The following is a 21063-nucleotide window of genomic DNA, read 5'->3' on the forward strand; positions in this document are numbered from 1 at the left end:
TGTGTGTGTGTGTGTTTGTGTGTGTGCATGGTTGTTTGCCCTGTGTTTCTTCATGTTGAGCTGCTTTTGGTGGGGCTGGTGTGCATCTCCAGCAGTCATTGGGCGAGAGGCGGGGTCTCCATCTCAGCTGGGGGTGTTTTGCTAATTGCTACATCCTTGACTGACTATTCAAAGTAGATGGCTTGTATTAATAAAATGTGAACTTATGTTTTGTATAATCTACAATAGGGACATCAAATTCATTTTCATTTTGTTCTATAACCACTTGATTTGATTAAATAATATTTAAGCGCAGATCTCTTTCATTTTCTTCTTTTTATGTGCATTTCTAGAGGCTAAAGGACCAAATAAAAAAGAGTGGTGGATCGGATTTAGCCCCCGGGCCTTGAGTTTCACACGTGTGACCAACAACTGTTGACTGTATTTTAGTCTTTGAAAATCAAAAGACTTTCTATCACTAGTATCGGTGGCCAACACTGTGCAGAAACAGGTGTGGGAGGGGCATTGTGGCAGTCATTTTGGTACTTTATTGGACATCTCAATAAAAAGGATTTTATTTGTTTGGATGAGTGGATATATGTTGCTCTTTCACTTTTCCAAGAGACGGAAGTTTTAGAAAACCATAAATTTTACAAAGTCGTGTTTTGGCACACAGCAACCGAGAATTTTATATGCATACACCGTTTTTCTCTCTGTTTTTTTTTTTTCTCTCTCTCTATGCACTTCCAATTACAGACACTCTCCTGTGACGGCGCCCAAGCACAGAAGCTCACACTGTGAAATGCACTAAGAAATGTAGGTGATCAGGTGGGGGGGAGGCGGGTGGGCAAGAGAGAGAGGCGAGGGAGAGGGAAAAGCCAAACTAGTCCCTTTTAACTTTCTAAAGACTTTTTCAGCATTTGTTCTGCACACTTACCTACGCAAACTCCAAGGGGCCGCAGTGACTGGGGTCCCATTTCGGGCCCAGCGTGGAGCCGGGGAGCTCCTCAGCTGTAAAATGAGAGCGCCGGAGTGCGGTGTGAAAATGGATTAGCCTCGCTGAGATAAGGGGAGCCCTCAGCGAGCCATGCACGCCTTCAGTGGGGAAAAAGAACTGCTGTACAAATTGTTTTTGGTACATTAAGTACCTGTTACTTTATTTCACAGATGGAAAACAATAACACAGGCTCTGGGGTTGGAACCACCACCGCACGCTGGAAATGAGAGGTTTTACCTCACCTAGCGCCCTCCGAGTTTGCCCGCCTTTTCTTTTAATATGCAAAGTGATTTTTATCGGCGCTCATTGAGTAAAAGAACCGAGTAGATTGACAAACATGACATATGATGATAAATGACTAAGTGCCAAGCTGGCAGCTGACGGCCTACTGTGGGAAATCATACAGAATATCCAGGTTGATAAAAAAATAAATAAATAAAAGAAGAATAAAATAAAATGGGCTGAATGTTCCCATTCAGCAAACAGGGCAGGGATTTTTCATTAATAGGCCCCGCTGCCGCAGCAGGGCCCCCTCCTCCCCAAATTAAATGAGAGTGTCAGATCCTGGATGATTTATACATTTGGACTGATCTAACAGCTCCGTGGAACAGCTATGACACCCTGACAAGCCAACAATGGATATGAAAAATGAGCCAATACCACCGCGCTAAATCTGAGACTTTCAAAGCCAAATGCACGCACAGAGTCGAAACCTCCAGCATCGTTGTGAGCATAATGAAAATAAAGTGAAGGAGGGGGTGTTGGTGGGAGAAGGGGGGGAAAAAAATCCCTGCAAGAATCTACACAGTTTTAGCTAAATCATTCGCTGTTTGTATGAATAGAGTGATGGAGACAAATTGGTCCGAGCGCAGTGTGGCAGTACTTTGCTTTTCAGATGTCTTTCGGCGGCTGTGAGGAGAGGCCATCACTTTACAGCTGAATGAGATATCAGGCCCGTTTCTGAGCTGTGACTCAATATAAAAATGTCAAATGAAGTTAGTTCAAAAGTGTGTTTTTTTTTTGTTTGTTTTGTTTTTTTAAACCACCTCTATTCTCTTTGGGTTTCAATCAAATTCAAAAGACCTCCTCAAATTAATTCCTCCCCCCCATTTCAGCTGGTCAATTTAAAGATGTTACATGCGGTATGGCACCAAGGCAAGCTCCATCCATTCACAGCTGACAAAAGCTGTGGTTGTAATTATGTCACGAGGAAGGCTACCGATCTTACTAACTTGGGAGATGAAGTGATAAAAACCAACACCATGGAATAAAGCATTTTTTTTTTCTCTTTTTTTTAGGCTTTTCTCCGCCCGTGTTGTCCTTTTACCCTCTCATCCTCTGTCTGATGAAAAACTGGTGTTCCTCAGAGCTCAGCAGATTTAGAGGAAACAATTACCAGTCCAGTGGCCTCTGCTTCCCTGGTCCCGCCAATAAACACCCAAGTGCCCTGAGGTACGCTCGGAAAATGATTCAGTTTTAAACGGGTTAAATTTCATTGTTTTCTGCACCCCGCTCCCGCCACGCTTCTCTCCCTCAGAGGGCTTTATTCCACAAAAGTGTGAACACATTTTTTTGTTTTGATGGGGGCAAAAAACGGCGCGACAATAAAGCATATGAAAAGCCCATCTTCACAGAACATTAGACATCGCAAAAACAACCCAGAGCTATGATTGGATACATCAAAACTGACAAGTAAAAAGTTGATTGCTTAGTGTCTGTTGATTGGGCCATTCTTCAAAGGGCGAGCACCGCCTCATAGTTGTTTTCACTGAGCACCAAACCACAGACACAGCAGTTGGAGATGGGCGGCCAAACAGGAAGTAGCCACCGATGGTTAGTGAGAGGAAATTCTGTACCACAAATCCACCCCAAAGAACAGTGTAGGTGAAGATTCTGAATTAGCGTTGACACTTCGTTACTTAAGGCTGTGACGCCACTTAACTGCAGACACAAAGCTTTTTTTTGAAGTCAGGTTGCCATACATTGTCAATATGTTGAATATTTTTATCAGAGCGAGTGCCACTGTGCTCACAAAGTGTATTCCAACCATTAGCGCCATTGCTACAGAATCGCTAAGGCTGCAACTGAAGTATTGTAGCAATTACCCAATAGCATTACTGGAACTCTTGCTAAGCTATGCTGGCTTTAGCGACGATTCATCTTGGCATGCTAGATGCTTAAAATTGAAAGTGAAACTGGAGGCTTGACCTACTTTAGGATTCCTTTGTCTGACCATGTGAGGGCACTTGAGCTTTGAAACTTTCTAGATTTACAATGTCTCATTTCCACTGAGTGGTGCGTCACGGGTCGGTGTGACTCAGTATACTGTTTTTTATCTTTTTCCACTTAAAAAGTGACACACACAACCTACAATACCGCACAATTCCTGGACCACATTTAGTTGTAGGTCCTTATGTTTTGGTTCAGTTAGGGTGGATCTACTGGTGTCACACCGTACCGTCAATCGAACGGGAGACAGAAAAAACAAGCAAGAGACATACCAGTGCGTCGAATTTGTTGTCACACTATAAGACACAATGTTAGACACTAACTCCACCTACCCAGTGAGAGTCCAGTTGGTGGTAGAAACACTCTCCTGAATATGCCAGACTATAAAATAATGTACCCGAATCAAGGTGCTTAAATATAGAAATGTTTTCGGCATTCATTCTTCAGAACTACAACACATCAAAACTGATGTGAAAACTGATATTTGATATCGATATTTCAGAAGATTCCTTTCATTTCCTTGCGATTGGACGAAGGGTAATACCTGTATTTTTAACAAACATGCAAAGAGTTGACAAATTAACCAGAGTTGATGAACTTTGTTTCCTTAAACTATTTAATTCCACGAAAAGAATCATCAGTTCATTGTTTCAGGTTGGTCTTTGCTGGTAATAATCTTGCCTACAATACATTCCTTCTACTTCTCCATATTAACATCAACCGATGGCATTTTGGGTCGACAGCTGCTTTCATGTCCACTAAATGTCATCGGGAACCTGTGCTAACTATGTAGCAGTTAATTAAGGTTCTTTTTTTAACTTGCTATTTGCCTTAAAGTAACACGATGAAAGAAACAGAATCTTCTAAGTGTAGAGCTAACATCTAACAAAATGCGATTCAGATTTTTTCACATGGTGTTAGTAGAAAGAAGTCATTTGTAGTGAGTTGGTATCGGATACATTATGTTGAAGGCTAACACCTAGTCAGCAAACATTTAGCCTCCCGTCTGTCTATGTATAACTCAGCAATACTGTATGCAACCTATCTACTAACCAGGGGGAAGTTTGGGGCAGTTTTTTTATTTTTATTTTTATATGGGTCATTTGGGCAGTTGCCCAGGGCAGCATTAAAAAAGGAGCACCTTAACAAAAAATGATTAACAGAAGAAGGGGTTTTCCCAAGGCACCATCCATGCTAGATCCGCCAATGGCGGACCTTTTACTTGAGGTCCAAAAAGAAAATCCTGACATTAATTGAAAGAAAGATACATAATTTTATATCTGGAAAAAATGGTAAAAATGTACCTAGAGGTGATTTCATCTTTAAATTTATTATGGCATAAAAAAAAGTTTAGAAAAAAAAAAACGCATTAGGAGGGAATCAAAAGATGAGAAGAGGCCGTGCGGACCAATAAAACACGTGAAGTTTAGCTATGACAAACACGCAGTGATATGATCATCCGTAATTTGTGTCTTTATCCCCAACAAGTGAAAGAAACGGATAGGAAAAAGAAGCAGATGAGAAATAGACCAAATGCTGACAGGGCAGGAGACACTTGAGCTGCAAGAGAGCCGAGCAATGTGAACGCAGCGCAGCGGAGGGGTGATTGAATGATCCCATTCTGGGCTTTTTGTTAGACACCAGGCAGCGATGTATGAAGATTGATACGCAAGTGCTCGACTCGCTTTGCTGGATCATCAAACGAATTGATATTATACTCCAGCCAAGGATGAAGACAAAGTAAGTGTTATCATACTCAATACCGAGGCTTGTCAGAGGCGGGAAATCATCTCGTGTCACTGGTTATGGGAGCGTTTTGCGGACTGCCTTGAGAATTTATCAGGAAGACGTGGCGCTCTGTGGCAGGCGGCGGCTGACAGTGGAGGCCTCGGCTTCGCCGCGCAGATCTAAACTAAAGATTGAATTACAACAACCTGTTTTCGAATGCATTTGTTTTGCTCCTATCATGTTTCTCCCCAAAGACACAGTAAGGCCCTAATCTGTTTCGAGTAGCCATTTGTCACTCAAAAAGCATTATTCACGGTGATATAAAGATAATGCTTAGGTTTTATCAAATGATTTGTTCCTATTGTTTACAATAGGGACTTTTTTTTTTGCATTGCTTGTAATGTTTGACGCTTGGGTAAAACACACAGACAAATATCTGCATAGCCTCCTCTGTCAGTGTCACCCTTTTTTATTTTACCTATGGCAAGAAGTAATTTTTCTTTCATTGTTACGCTTTGAGTTTTTGAATGTTAAAACTCCTCTGGCGTACGGTTTGTGAACAAAACCAAGAGGTTAAAGGGTTTAAAAGTCTCTGCTCAGTGTAGAATTTTCTCATCAACATTTGATAATATTAATATTATCCATAAAAAACTGAAATGGCTGATTAAGAGAAATGGGAGCCATCAGTCGGTACATTTCTACATCTGTTGCTGGTGCCGGTCTCCAGTAGATGATGGAAGAGAAATGGGACGGACCCTGGACAAATTGCCAGAACATCACAAAGAAACACAAAAATACACTGTCAAGTCAAGCAGACACATCCTCTACTGTGTGGCAGCAGTTCTTATATCTGTGCAGCTATTTACTGGAAGCTCAGTATTTTTCATTTAATTGCTTCATGTTGTGCTAATCGTTTTGGGAAAAGAAAAAAAAAAAAACTTCATAGCATCAAACAAGTTTTATTGAGGAATAACTATTTCTACTCTGGATATAAGTTTATCTTCCCACATTGACTTTATATGACTGCTGCTTGTGTGAATGTTGCATGTAGTTAGCACTAGCTGTTCTAGCTATTTAGCAAGTAAACTGCAAATAGGCTAACAATTCCTTTATTGTCCCAGGTTTAGTTAGGCTAAATAAGCATATATATTCTTTAAACTTAAGGGATTAACACCATCAACTGAGATTAAAAAGATTCATAAGCATTTTTTAACCATCATATTAATTTTGTCCTGTAAAAGTGGTGCAGTGAAGCTGAATCAGGTCCTTGTTTAATTCAAAATGGTGTTTTGGGAAGAATTATGAGGTTCCTTTTCTCCAACCCAACTAAATGGGTCAAAAAAACGTTTCACCAGACAACTTTTATACAAGTTTTTAGTTTTGATTTCTTGATTTCTTGATTCATACACTCGATTCATACACTTGAAGACTGTAGACTACCTGTGTCTAATCTTGTATGAATTCGAAATAAATAGATGTGTTGTTCTGAACAACACAGAACAGCACTGTGCTTATTTGTGAGAGTGAGGTGCATGCTGGTTAAAAAGAGAGATGGAGTTACGTCATTGTTTAAAGAAAAAAGAAAAAGACACGGCTTGCACGTACACAAGAAAGCAACATTTTGAAATTTGTTCACTCTGGCAAACAATCATTTATGGCCTCTCAAAACATCAGATCTGTGTGGACAATGAGCCAAAATAACAAAAAAATCTTTGCAGAAACACCTAAACCTTAATGGAGGCCTTTTTCATAAATATTATATTGCGTTTGTCTGCCACCCCCTACAAGCTTTAGATACCGTTTTCTTAAGAATTGAGAACATAAAAAAGTATAACTCTGTTCCTCTCCCTATGCAGGTATTTTATGCGCATAGTAAAGCTGTCATGCGTGTGCTTGTCGTGTCCTTACCATGTCACCAGCCTCCGTCAGAAGCATGTAGAGGGAATGACGCCGGCCACGGCACTCATGCACATTTCATCATTTTTACATGTAGTCACCGGCAGCTGTGAGAGCTGTCACCCAGACTTACAGCTTTTCATCTTCATATTGAAATTCCAGGAGAAGGTTGTCCTTCTGCTTGTAAACATTATCTCCATTTTTATTGTACGTACAACAGTTTACCCATTATGTGAAAAGGCAAACGCTTGGCAGGAGCAAGAGGCTCTTGCTATGATTTGGCCTTGTTGTGCTGCTGACCCAGATGCGAGAAAATTACCTGTGTGTGTGTCTCTGCGTTTGTGTGTAAGAGTCGGTGCTGTTTAGGGATGTCTGGTGGCAATGGAAAGAGGAGGGGGGTGGACTAGGTTTGAGTTAGGGGTCCTATCAAGGGACAAACTTCCTCAGCACAACAAACCCACATGATCCATCACCCTTTTTAGCTGCTGTCAGGGCCAGTTTATGTGATGATGATTTGATGCTTGGGTACCAGGTTCCCCTTTCGCACATGCTCAGATTGAAGTGTGACAGTCAGAGCTGGGATGCCTCGGCTTCTGGGCCACAACCATCTGAGAAGTCTCACCAGAGCACAAGACACAAGCTGACTAGTCTAGTCATATATGTATTTTAGTCACCCGTTTCTTGCTTTAGAATTAAATCATTTGATCACAGTTATAGACATTATATGTTCACAATAAAGATACTAGTGGCTTAATGACAACTGGAGAAAGATGTCCCCAACGCTAACATCGGCAGCCACATTTCAAAAGAAATATTTTATCAGAGAAGTGAAATGAATACGGGGTTCCTGAAACACCTGAAAGCTTATACCAGCACCAATATTACGGTCGAATAACCTAAAGAAAAGGATTAAAAGCAATTAATATCTGTATTGTTGCAGCATTAAAAGGTTTGGAACTGAAAATTTTGCCCATTTTGTTATGTGGATTTTAATTACAATGCAATTAATTAATCACAGAATCTGCAATTACCGTTTACGGTAACACTTTATTTGAAGGCGTGTGCATGAGGTTATCAGGAGGCTGTCATGGACATGGAGGAGTCTTCATGAATGCTTGTGACGGTCATGAAGTGTTTGGTAAATAATGACACTTTGTATTAAAAGTTGATACTTTTAATGGACTTTTGATCCAAGTTTTAATGGAATTTTGCATTATCTTTTTATTATGTTATATTTATTTTATTATCCTTTCACTATTTACTGAAAAATGCTAAGTTGAAAGTTTTAATTAACTTTTAATGCAACTTTTAGTGTACTTTTGCATTAAAAGTTTCATTATTTCCTGAACGACACTGTGACACAGCCATAGACATTTATAGAGTCATTCCTGTTCATGATGTGTCATGTCATCTTTATGAGTATCATGTCAGTCTTATGGACAACCCTTCAAATAAAGTGTTACCACTTTTATTTTATTTAATTATATTTATCAAGTCCCACCACTTCTTTTAGCTAAAGGCGTATTGACAAACTTGCTTGTGACTGGAATAGATCGATTATCAGCTTTATTGGTTCTGAGCTGTGAGCCATCAGTCACAAACCCAGAAATATGATGAGATCAGCAACGGCTAACCGCTAACAGGTCAGGCTAACTGTAACATGAGTGTAACTTGTTGCTTTTGAAAGAACACCCAAAGCCACCCAGGAGTTGTCAGGATATTTTAAAAACATTTCAGAGGAAGATAAAATCTAAGGAAAGCTGTTTATAATAAAACCATTTCCCAAGGAGGCATATTTGGTCATTTTGGTACCTTGGAGCTGGAATTTAGTGTTTCCCACTCTTCAGGTGTTTCGTACTTTGGTCATTTTACAACTGAATTTTCTTGGTGCAGCAATAAATGCCACAAAATAAAAGTTAGTTGTCTTGGAAAGAGAGAGACCCACCGCCTGCCAACTTTAGCAGAAAACAAGGAGGATTGGCAATATTTACATTTTTGAGTACTACCTGCATTCAAGCTGAGAAAATGTTCTGTTTTCTTTGTCAGTGAGAACTAATATTAATACCAAAATTAAAAGAAACATTAAGGCAGAACACAAGGCAGCTGTTATGTTTTATGGCATGTTTTCATTTGGGTGAATTGTGCCTCTTTGCGCGTTTGTCTCTGGCTGCTGGCACGCATCTGAAAAAACATCATCCCTCGGCATAAGCGTTATGATCATAAACGACTACAGTACATGAATCTTTTAAACAATGTCAGTGAGTTGTGTTTGTTGTTTAGTCTGCGCGCGGGGCGTAATAACTCTGTCCCCCTGTAAAAGCGGTCTGGGAGGGCTGTGTGTGTAAATGAGCCAGTTCTGCTACATTAGCTTCATAACGCCATAATCCTTTCTCTATAAAAACCATTACATGCGCCGCAACATTTCTGATTTATGGGGGGCGGAGAATCAATGGGGGAAAAAAAATTAATGCTCGCAAAAACATCTCAGGGACAATATTGAGCAGATTTTAATTGTGATTTCATTCAAGTGGCTGTTAGCCAGATGATGAATGGGAGCTAACCTTCCACTCAGCCAAGCACTGCAGAGAGTCTTTAATATGACAATTAAGTGTCTGTCTTTTAGATTTTATTGCATCTTTCTCTCCCCTATCTTGTGGGCTGCTCTCCTCCTCCTCCTCCCCCTCTGCTTCTCCTTTATCCTCCGCCCTACTCCCCCCATCCCGTTTCTATCTCTTCTTCTCTCGACATAACTTCATCTGTACAGTGGAGCTCTTGTCCAGATTAAATTGAGACCCTGGTTTTCTCCATCTCACAGCACTTACTTATGTTTTATGACACCCACTAAATCAGTTTTATGTTGCTATTGATTCCCCCCACCCCCGTCCGCCCCGNCCCCTCCAACCGTCCTCCCTGCTATTACCCCTCTTCCTTAAATCGACACTGACCATTCTGCCTTTTTGCTCCCCTGATTCTACGCGCGCTTGTCTTAGCGGTGGTGACCTCAAGCGTACGGCTGGTCTGCCATCTGTTCCTGGAGGGAAGCGGTGGCCCCTTCCCCTCAGGAAAGGCGACGGATATGAAAAGAGAACGTGTAACCAGAAGGTGGCAGATTAAACTCACTTGTAACGAGGAACAAAACTTCACCTCTTTTTTTTCTTTTAATTTCATTTTGCAAAATTGTTGGGAAATAAAAAAAAAGAAAGAAAAAAGAAAAAGAAAGACACACTTAACATATTTTGGATCATTGCCACGTCCTTGTGCTGCACCTGACAGGAGAAAAGTTTGGCAGTGAAGGTAAATCGCATATCCTCAAGTGTTTGGTTTTTTTCCCCTTTTTTTTATGAGGGTGCCCTAATAAAAGAAAGCATAGTTTGAAGGGATTTTTAATTTCACCATCATTTTGACAGACAATGCCCCTGGCACAAAGCAAACATCCCACCCCTTCTAACACCCCATACTTTGTATGTATTCACAAGTGTCTTTCCAAACACAGCCAATAAAGCTGAAGGCCAACATTTTCTGTGATTAGGTGAAACATTCCTGAATGTAATTGAATATTAATTAACATCAGAAAGACAGCGAGAAAAAAATAGAAAATTAATATAGCCAACAAATAAGAATAGGAAAGGTTGAATGCAAATCATGACAAACAAAAGAAAACGCAAAAAAGTTTGGGAAGACCTCACTAAAAAGAACAGAGTTAAATGCAATGGGAGCTGGCTTTATCTCCATTAATTTGCAAATGTCTTTTGGCAGGATTCCAGGCTTTGCTGTGCCCCTTTAGTCGCCCCCCCACCCCCCGGACCCCCCTCCCGGTGTTGGCTCCATCAGGGCTCGCAGCCGATAGCTAAGCAGGAGCATCAATGTGACCATTTAGAGTGGGATCTGTGCAGATGCAGCGGGAAGGTCGGGCATTTGTGCAGCCCTCCGTGCTCTTGCCTCTCATTTTGCCGTGTGAGCTGTAGCTCACATCAAAGTTGTCATTGAGGGCCCCCCTCCCCTCCCCCTGCCCTAGATCGGAAACCCCGGTTTGGCAGGGAAGTGGGGTCTTTGGGGAAAGAATGGTGGCCTTGACGTGACGAAATGGACTTAATCAGCTGCCTAAGATTAATACTCTCTACATAGGGATTATTTACACCTGCTGGTAGCAGTATTAACTCTTCATGCATACATACAGTACTTATTTTTCTGTATATTCACTTTGTGGCCGACACTGTATAGACATGTTGCATGTTATACTTTAAATTTTACCACCCACAGCCACACTATTATGATAAAACAATTAACAAAATGAAACCTGCAGATAGCTTTATTAATTTAGTGCAGTGCGCTGCAGCAAAGAGAAGAATAACACAGAAAAGCCATTGAAGAATAACTCAAAACCACAAGTAATATTTTTTTTTTTTTTACGCTACACACAGACCCGTTACCATAGCAGCTGACTGACAACAGCTCCACTAATGTATCAGGATTTAACACCAAAAAAAAAAAAAAAAAAAAAAAAAACACACAAACATTTCTCACACAAAGACCAGAACATTTGGTCTGTTATAGTGTTATGTTTTCTGGCTTGATGTTTATTTTTGCGATTATTAATAGGAGAGTGTCTGAACATGGCTGTTAATTAATTAAACACATGCTCTACTGATGATCTGTGGCAGAGTTGATGTGCTGCACATCCAAATGTACAGCATACCTTCATATGGATATGTTTCCAGGGTCAGGAATGGAAACCTGGATGGCCTCCGATGCCTCCCGCACCAAAAGAGTGATTCTGACAGTAGATAAGATGGGCACCCCCCACCCCACACACACACACACACACACACAAAAACAGCAATGTAAAAGGATTAAAAATAAAAATAAATTTTATTTTTGAAAAAAAAAAATTCTTTGAAAAAGAGCTGAATTTTTTCTTTTTCCAAGAATCATAGTATAAAAATTTTTGCATAACAAAGAAACCCTTATTGTATATTTGTGTTTTTACTGGTTTTGTGGAAATTTATCATTGATGATGACCTCTGTCAGGACTCTGACTAGGCCACTTCAAAAATATACCATCACTTCCAGTCAGTAAAATGGAAACATACTGGTAAAATTCACATTATTTTACACCTAAATCTGCTAAGTGTATGAATAATAATAATAATAATAATAATAATAATAATAATAATAATAATGTAAACTGTAGTTGTCTAAGCTGAGTAACTTTTGGATTTACATTTCCTACTTTTATTCAAATTTCACAGCAATACACAGTATAACTTCGACTTAAACCTGAGTTAAATCTGTTTTGATCACAGAAGTAAAGCAAACAGAAACAGATGAAGATACAAGTAATGACATATTTTTTTCTCTCTCTCAGCAGGTGCATGCAACTTAAAACCAGGCCTTAAAGGCTGGCAACAGTAAAGACAGGTGGAAAAGTGAGAAGGAGGAAGGAATGGAGATTGGAGTGACAGACTAAGGAGAAGGCATCAGGTAGGAAGTCCCTCCCCTCTTCCCCCTCTGCTCTCGTTCTGTTTTAACTCATGTGAAAAAAGCTTTTCAAATTATGATGTGGATTGACGTGCAGCAGCTGTCCCCTCTCCTGGGTCCTGTCCGTCACCCCGCCGGTCACCGCTGACAGCACTATGATGGATTAGGAATTGTCATCCAGGACGCTTGTCACTTGTTTACAAGCCGGCCATCCCTCATCTCTCAGCACCGGCCTTATAATCTGGCCGGAACGCGTCGCCTCCTCCCCCTCCTCCCCCCCTGCCAGACATGCTATACAAGACAACATCATACATTACATCAGCTTCTTTTTCCCCTCTCTCCTGCTCCTGCACCCAGCACTGCCAACACCTTTAATACATTAATATATGTGTTGTATTCACCAATCTCCTAGGAATGGAGGCAATGTCTTCCTCTGTCGACCTCCACCGCTGAGAACTGACGCTTGGGTTTCATAAAAGCGTCCTAGTGGCAGCTAACTGATCCAACCTGATTTCTGTCAGATTTTTTTCTTAAACTGTTAAACAGTGGCTGAAAAATATGTAGCACATACGTGTGTGTTTGCTGTTATTACAAACCCTGCTTTATCTCTGTTGATGGTGAACTGCCACAAGTTTTTCTGTGGAATCTCAAACATTGCATTTCCAGCGAAAATTGCGTGATAATGGCACAAGTACTGTTCAACATGAAAAGAAACTTACACACCCAAAAATGTTAGTATTAAATGATAAAAAGTAATCTGACATGGGCATTTATTTACATTGGTGCCAGTTAAGTTTATGAGGTTTTTGTCCATGATATTAGTTTCAAATTTTTGCTGCCTGCACACATTATACAGGGCAAAGTGACACATTTAAAGACATCCTCTGTCACATTGTAATCTACTTTATATTCTGAATGTAAAAAAAAAAGGCATTTCTATAAACTTTCCACCCCAAACAGCAATAACATCTGGCCTTGGAGCCCCTTGAAATGCCCAATGACAATGCTACAAAATTAAAAAACTTACTTTTAGAATGCTTTTTTTTACTCACTTTTATTTACTATTATTATTTTTCACTATAATTATTCAATTTGTTTAGCAGGAAAGCTGCCTCATACTTTCTGACTTTAGTTGGACATGAGTTCTTGGGTTTTTTTGTAGAGATGTCTTCCACAGCAGGGCTGCTTGATGGACGGTTAATTCTGTCTTCCTCTTGACAGAAGCTTGTCCTTTTCACGCTTGTTATGCTAGCTTATGTAGTAAATTTGACGATGGGCTAATTAGAAAAACAATATGCCAAAGAATAGTTCAATAAATTATTTTGACTTATATTAAAATGATTGAAATAAGATGTGATTTTACAATATATAGCCTCATCTTCCCTTCTGAGGCCTCCCTGGTGCTCCTCCAGTTGAAGGATTTCCAGGCACATCTTACTATCAACCTGTTGGAGAGACGGGAATATATTCTTCCTCTGGCCTGGGAACACTTTGGGTTAAATGAGCAGCAGAGAGTTGCTTAGAAGAGGGATATGTGGTATTCCTCCTTTGACCTCTTCCCGCTGGACCCAATTTTAATGAGGCTTTGAAGTAAAAATAATCCAATCAAATGTATCGTCATTATTCAGAAGCATTCAGGATAATGTGCAAGGCCTCCAACTAAAGGAAAAAGAGGAGGTAAACCCACTGCTTTAATTTGTGTCTGGTTAGTGGGCACAGCTTGGTTCATGGTATTATTTATACCAAGGTTTTAAGCATTTGTTAGAATCCACATCATACCATTCATACCAGTTTAAAACCCTTTTAGCAAGAAAATAGAAAAAGCACTGTGAGTCGCTGGGGATTCCTCTGAGTCAAGAAGTGTTGCATTGTACTGCCCCTCTTCACCTGTTGCTGCTCCCTCCTGCCTGAAAAAAGTTCATACTGGAACTTAAATTCACCGCATCCATCCATATATTCATCGTCTATACCTGCTTATCCATTCAGGTTTGTAGGGGAGTTGCTGTCAATCTCCAACGGCCATTGGACAAGAGGCAGGGAACATCCCGGACAGGCCCCCAATCCATCAAAAGGACAACACAGAGATGCAGAACAAAGAGCCATGCACGTACACTCACACTTTTGTACCTCACAGCAATTTAGAGGGAACATTAATCAACATTATCAGTCATGTTTTTGGACTTTAGGAGTAAGCCGGAATGCCTAGAATACAAGCATGCCGGGGGTTTTATCTCAGAACCTTCTTGCTACTGCTCTAATGTGCAACACTATACTAAGTTCAGCAGGTGTTTTGCTCATCTTTATTTTGTCCAATGAAGGTATGTGATGTATTAAAAATTGCTATAATTGAACACAATATACAGGTTTTGAGCATTTCATATGATTTGGCAGCAGTAGAAATAATTGTTACTGACAAGATCAATTAATTATGTTATAGCTAGAACCACATTATTTCATAAGGAGTCTTTTTTTGCCCCCTGTCTGCTGCTGCTACAGGAAGGCGTGACATTGCGCTCCCTCTGCCGTCTTTGGCCAAACTGGATGTTGAGCAAACCCCAGCTTGTCTTTTCTTTTCCAGCTTGTGTCAGCCCTGGCAGCTGTGCTCACTCAGAAAGGATGAGTGGATGCCATCTACCCTTCACTGCTGAGGCCCACCAAGTGCTCCCAGTGTGGCCCTTGAGAGGAGCCATAATCTTCTCCTGCCTGCCTTATGGTCCCCCTTTGCGGATTCCTAGACTGCAGGCCTGGGAGCGGGGGGCAGCCCGCCGTATCCTGCTATGAGCATATTGTCATTAAATTAAAAATTTCCGAACACTCCCTTGCTTGTGGCATAACTGCCGCCACGAGAGCGATCATAATTGGCTCTGAAAACATGCGTAATTGCCTTCAGCTGGCGCTCTTTTACAGTTGACATTGTTGAGGCGGCGGCGGAGCGATCGGGCGAACTGAATCTGCAGCTTGTTTCACGACGGCGGTCGTAATTTAAATATGGTACGTGTGAGTGGAAGATTACATTAAAGCTCCTAGATAATCACCTGACAGGGGAGTCATTGAATCGACAATCTGCTGCTGTGTTCCGGGGGAGCGGGCCACGGCGAACGGGCCATGTGAGGATGGCGGTGAGGAGGGGGGTTGATGTTGGCTCTCTCAGATGCAGAGCGGTACCGGATTGCTGGTTCAGCCTCCCTCTCTCTTTCTACTTTGTGTCAGACACACTCCCCTCCGCTGGTTTAAATACGCCGCTTCCCCTTTAAGAGCTAGCAGATGGCTACACTGAGGTTGCATTTTCATTAATATTTTTATTACCCTTTTTATACGGGCAACATGAAACCCCTTCTATCCACCACCAGTCTGTCTTTTTATGACCTAAAATTGAAAGTTTACTGTTGACGATTTTCGCTTTACCTGAAAGGCATCGTTTGGTGTCATTGCGTTGACTCTCTTTTGAGTCAACTCGCATATTAAAGTTTTCATTTCTCTAAAAGTTCCTCGTGCTTTTTTTTTTTTTTCCATGCTGCGCTTTCGCTTCCTTGTTCTTATAGACGGCAGGAAGGGAAGTGTTGTTTTACAAATATTTCAAAATCCCAGACTGCGAGTGTAGGCACATTACTGGAAAACTGATGCACATGTTAGGAAAGATGCAAAGGCATTGGTTGCATTCATACTCCCTTTCCTCTGCAGACAAGCTGAGCTGATGTTGTTGCTGAAACGAATAAAAAAAGAAAAACTTGCAAGCTCCTCTTTAATCTACTTCTCCTTTTGCCATTATCTTATATTTGGGTATAAACACACACACGGTGCAACCCGATAATATGCAATTAAAAACAAAGATCATTAAAAAGTTATTGGTGTCTGCCTAATTACTATAACTTTACCTCCCTTATAATGAGCGTGCATGGATATTGATTGGAGGCAAATCTCCCTTTCCTCCTGGAAAAAAGCAGGTAGTTACTTTGTGTTAAATCATTAATATAGTAATGATTTTTCAAGAACACTCTCAATTAAGACCAAAGCAGAAAATGACCCAGGGGAGTTGAGGCTCACGCTCTTAAAAGTGTGATGCTCCAAATATATCTTCTCTCCTTTCTCGCCATATGGATAGGACCTAGCCATGTTCCTGAATAATTTAAAGAGGAGCTGGTTGATTAGAACGAGTGTAAATGTGCTTCAAAGTTAAAGGTCTGCAACTTTCAGGGGTGGAAAAAAACATAACTAATACTGCAAGGTGCTAATAATAAGCTCTGATAACACCTAAGACAGGTTAAAAGTGATTAAAAGATTAAAAAGGAATTTCATTAATGCAGGTGTGATAAAAATGCTGGAGATTGTACCATGATTGTTGTATAAATTAGGTTTATTAGCGAGCACTGTGCCAGAATCTACAGAACATTAACTTAACTTGACATAGTCTGATAAAAACCATCCCGTTGTTTTACACTTTGCTTCGTACAGAGAAGCTTCGTACTTTGCTTCGTACCATCGGCTATTGAGAAACGATCGCTGTTGAAGTTTACATTACATGATCTATGTAATGCAGCAGCATCATCGTGAAGTAAGCTAAGCTATGAAGTTTACCGGGAATTGAGAGTGCTTTTAACAACAATCCTCCACAAATGAGAAGGGCATCAACATCTTTGCCAGCATTAAAATGTCTTGTCTCTTGCTCTGACTGTATCTCAAAACTTAAATTTGTGGCCAACGCGGACTGAAGACATTGTTCACTTTCCCCGCTGTCATTCCCAACTACCACCTACGGCAGACAGCAGTTCAAAAACAGCACATCGTCGTTCTTTTTGCTGATTGATCAGGATGAAATGCATCCTGAGATGTCGAGCTCAAGATTGTTCTAAACTTTGTTGCTTGATAATTCAGACAAACAAGAACTTTCTTTTTCTGTGCAACAATGGTGTTTGGCCTGGCTAGCTAAGCCGGCAAAACACGTTCAACTCACCAGTCCACTCAAACATCGTCAAAACCTGAGTCGACTTTAGTGCCAGAAGCATCAATAGTTGGTATGTTTCCATCTTTCTTTTTAACTATGCCAACAGACAGAGAGACTTAATTCAAGACCCAATATCTGTTGTTGTCCTGTCTATCAGCTGCCCCTATTGACAGCTAGCAACTGCTACGGCTGTCATTATTCTGATTTTGAAATGACTCATTGATAAGTCATTACTTATCAGAGAGGTTCATCTTGAACAAGACTTGAAGGTAGTATTTATTGACTGGTGATTGGTGCTTTGAGTGACCAGTTTGACTAGAAGTTATTTCATTAATCACCATCATTTATTTACTTTTAAGTTACTGAATATCTGCCATTTTGCATGTTGTTTGTGGCTTGGCTGTGTGTAAGTGAGGTGTTCAAATAAATTATTTTAATTTCTTTTTATAAACACATTTTAACAAATTGAATGTTTGAACAGATTAAATGTGTATTCAGAGGTTTCATTGTAGTAGCTTTCATAACTTAAAAAAAATCAAGTTTATTCTGCAGAATCTCCAGTTGGAACACAAATATCTGTTACTGCAGCTTTCTGATTGTCATTGGAGTGAATTTCATGTAGACCTTATAATGCTTGTAACGTCATTATTTTGCAGTCAAGATTTGGGCTGACACTTTGTATCTACAAAAGGATAATTGTGATCAACTTTATCAGAATCCAGGATAAAAAATAGATTTGGACATCCTTAATACCAGAGTAGTGAATTCCAACAAATAGGGTATGAACTGAAATTCCCTGGATATTCTGTCTGAACACTTTATAAAACCTTATCGAGGCTTTCAGCCTAAAGGATAGTTAAGTATTGCTAACGTACATGGAAAGATAATTGAATCCTGAGAGAAAAGAAAATCTGTTTTGTCTGTTGGGTAATTTCAAAATGATCAAACTGTATCCTCTCATTTTTCTCCTCTTAAATGTTTGTCCACCAGCATTTAAGAAACAAATGAAATATTTTTAAAAAACAGCACATCAACATTCTAAAAAATCTTGAGCCATTCCAATATTTGGTCTTGGTTGTCTGGTTTGTATATGTTGTCCAATTTCTCTTTGTGATTCAAATGTTTTTTTTGTTTGTTTTTTTTTTCTCCACAACGATCTCCGAAACCTCCTCCGCGAGGCACGCGAGGGCCTCCCCCCACTCGATTCTCTCTGAAATGCTCCAACAATTACATTATTTGTTCGTCCATTATCTCAACACCTGCAAGAAAATCTGTCTCAATTTTCCCCTCTGCTTCTGATCATGTTTCCCTCTCTTCTTCCTCCTGTGGCCCCACTGAGATGCTGATGCGGCTCCAAGCAGCTTCTGTCCCCGTTGGACACAGCCGTCCCAACGTGCATTGTCTCCATGCCAAGAGCCCGCGCCAGTTCAAGCCCCTATACCACCAAGCACTTGTGCTAACCCTGCCTTTTGTTTTCGTTGCCACTCTTTTTGAGGCCCCTGTGCCAAACACACACAGGACTCAAGTAGCGATGCACAATCAACACAACACACTCTCCCCTCTTTCTTTCAGTAAGACCAATAATATTCTCTTAGTTAGTGAGCAGACGGGGCCAAGAACAAAGAGACCTTTGGCTCTGGGCAATGATTCGTTATAGTCTCCATAACCACGCTTTATGACCACTCTCTTTTGAAATGCTTGACATTTTACTCTGTATTCCTGAGACATAGTCATGGGTACAGTGCGTCATCTTTGTTAGACTTCATCACACGCAAAGAGCTATCTCAGTTTAATGCCATTGCCTTGGTGACCAGCAGGTGTTTGGCAACAACAGAGAAACGGACAATGTGTCAAGGGAATGTGGAAAGTGTTGATATAAATCTCAAGCCTTCGATCTTGACTTGCAAGGTAATTTATTCATAATGCTTATGAGAAGCTTGGGAGCGTCACTTTCTCACACTTTGCTACAGCAAGTGATAAATGGGAAGTATGTTTCAAAGAAGGTGGAACAAGCCGGTTCGAACCACACAGTATGGTCAGTATGGGCATTTTGAATGTTTTGGTTTGTCGCATACCTTCAGAGCATTTCAGGTTCCAGTTGCCCTTTTTGGGATGGCAGAAACTGACCTCCTTTGAATGATTAGGATGTACTCCATATGAAAATGATTGACTTTATTCCTTCATTGGGTCGGATTAACTTAAAACAGGCTGCATCATTTTTTTTTTAATCAAGCAAACAAAAAGGCATGTTATGGTGTGAAAACATCACTTATTTGTTGTAAAGGTAAAGCTGTTGTAAAATGACAGTTTTTAAGCTGCAAGTGGCATGACTATGAACTCACTGTCTGAGCACTGAGCCTGATTAAAACCATCTACCCTCAAGATATGGCGTCTGTGGACATCGTTTTGTGGCTATTCAAGTTTCCCCGGTCTGGATTTATCCACAGAAATTGAAAAATTTGGCTGTTACAGCCCATAGGATTCATCCCTACTAAGACTCAGAAAGGGGCCAATCCTTGAGAGCATCCTTCTGGGTGCATACCTGCTCCAACACACCTGAATCAAAAGGCTGAATAACTTCCCTGGCATGTGACTAAGTTCTACAAAGGCCTGATCATTAAGTTATAATTTGATTCAGGTGTGTGGGAGCAGGAAGGCAGCCAAAAGTTTCAGGCCTGAGGCACTGTGCCATTACACCTGAACTGTAGGACTAAGAGCACTGGACTGGAAAAAGGCACTAGAAGTTAAGTTTTATTAGCTCATTTGATAAACTGTAAAAAAAATCCAGTTGTCAACCAAATCTACAGATCAGATGACATTTAAATATACACATATTTTCATAGTTTACAATGGATCTTGGTTTCACAGGGGTTAAGTCCCCACAAATGGCTAAACTCCATGAATACTTGAGACCTCCTCTAAAAATGTCTATTTTAATAATTCAACCACCTTCGTACAGATCTGGAAAAAACTTCAGACCACTGCATTGAAATCCATTGGGATCCTCATGGTTCTTCCACCAAATACAGATTTATAAACCCTTCCTGGATTTTAAAACATTAGTAATATTTCTAAATAAATATGAACTTGTTTTCTTTGCATTATTTGATGTCTGAACGCACCGCATCGTTTTAGTTATTTTAGTTATTTTGACCATTTCTCATTTTCTGCAAATACTAAATATTTGCTTGGAACCTCAGAGACATGTTGTCAGTAGTTTATAGAATAAAGGAACAATGTTCATTTTAGTCAAACATATACCTATAAAAAGTAAAATCAGAGAAACTGATCATTTTAAGTGGCCTCTAGTTCCAGAGGTATACCTTAATATGCATTAATACACACAGTGGAAACCATCTCAGCAATGCCACAGAAGCTAATTTTGGTTTTGGTAAAGTTTGGACGGCTCTACTTTACGTGGAAGCCCGCATTGCCTTTTCTCTGTTTAATTCTCTGTGTGTATTTAGCATAAGCTAGCATTAGGAGTCATATTTTCCAGTTTTCGTAGATCCCAAGAACCCTTTAAAGGTCAATGTAGTTCACCTACATGTTTTGAAAAAGAAGGGCAATGTAGAATTTTTTAAAGATGGCTATTAGAATTTTTTTTTCTTTTTTGTTCACAAATGTAACAAATCATTTTATTTATGTTCAGTGTTAGAGATATGATCTCAGTCTAGTTACAAATCCTGAAGAGACAAATTTAGAACATATCACACTCTGTCTGCATGACCTTTAGCTGTGATCGTGGCGTTTTTTCCCGTCCCGTCTTGTGCCACGTCTCCCTTCCCACTTGGAGCTCCGTCTTCCCTGCTTC

The 21063-nt window shown here is 40.3% G+C and overlaps 1 long non-coding RNA gene across 2 annotated transcripts in view; it reads left to right on the forward strand.

Moving 5' to 3' along the window:
* LOC103143957 (uncharacterized) overlaps positions 1–19976 on the forward strand; it is a 70572-nt gene extending 50596 nt beyond the window's left edge. Inside the window, exons 1-2 of one of the 2 annotated variants that reach the window (XR_001663497.1) lie at positions 4839–4945; positions 12195–19976. This is a non-coding gene — a long non-coding RNA (uncharacterized LOC103143957). Of the gene's footprint in view, positions 1–4838; positions 4946–12194 lie in introns of those variants that run through there. The other variant, XR_001663494.1, reaches the window with a different exon arrangement.
* The last annotated feature ends 1087 nt before the right edge of the window (positions 19977–21063 follow it).

Source organism: Poecilia formosa, unplaced genomic scaffold (genome assembly GCF_000485575.1).
Source record: "Poecilia formosa unplaced genomic scaffold, Poecilia_formosa-5.1.2 Scaffold0, whole genome shotgun sequence".
NCBI lineage: Eukaryota > Metazoa > Chordata > Actinopteri > Cyprinodontiformes > Poeciliidae > Poecilia > Poecilia formosa.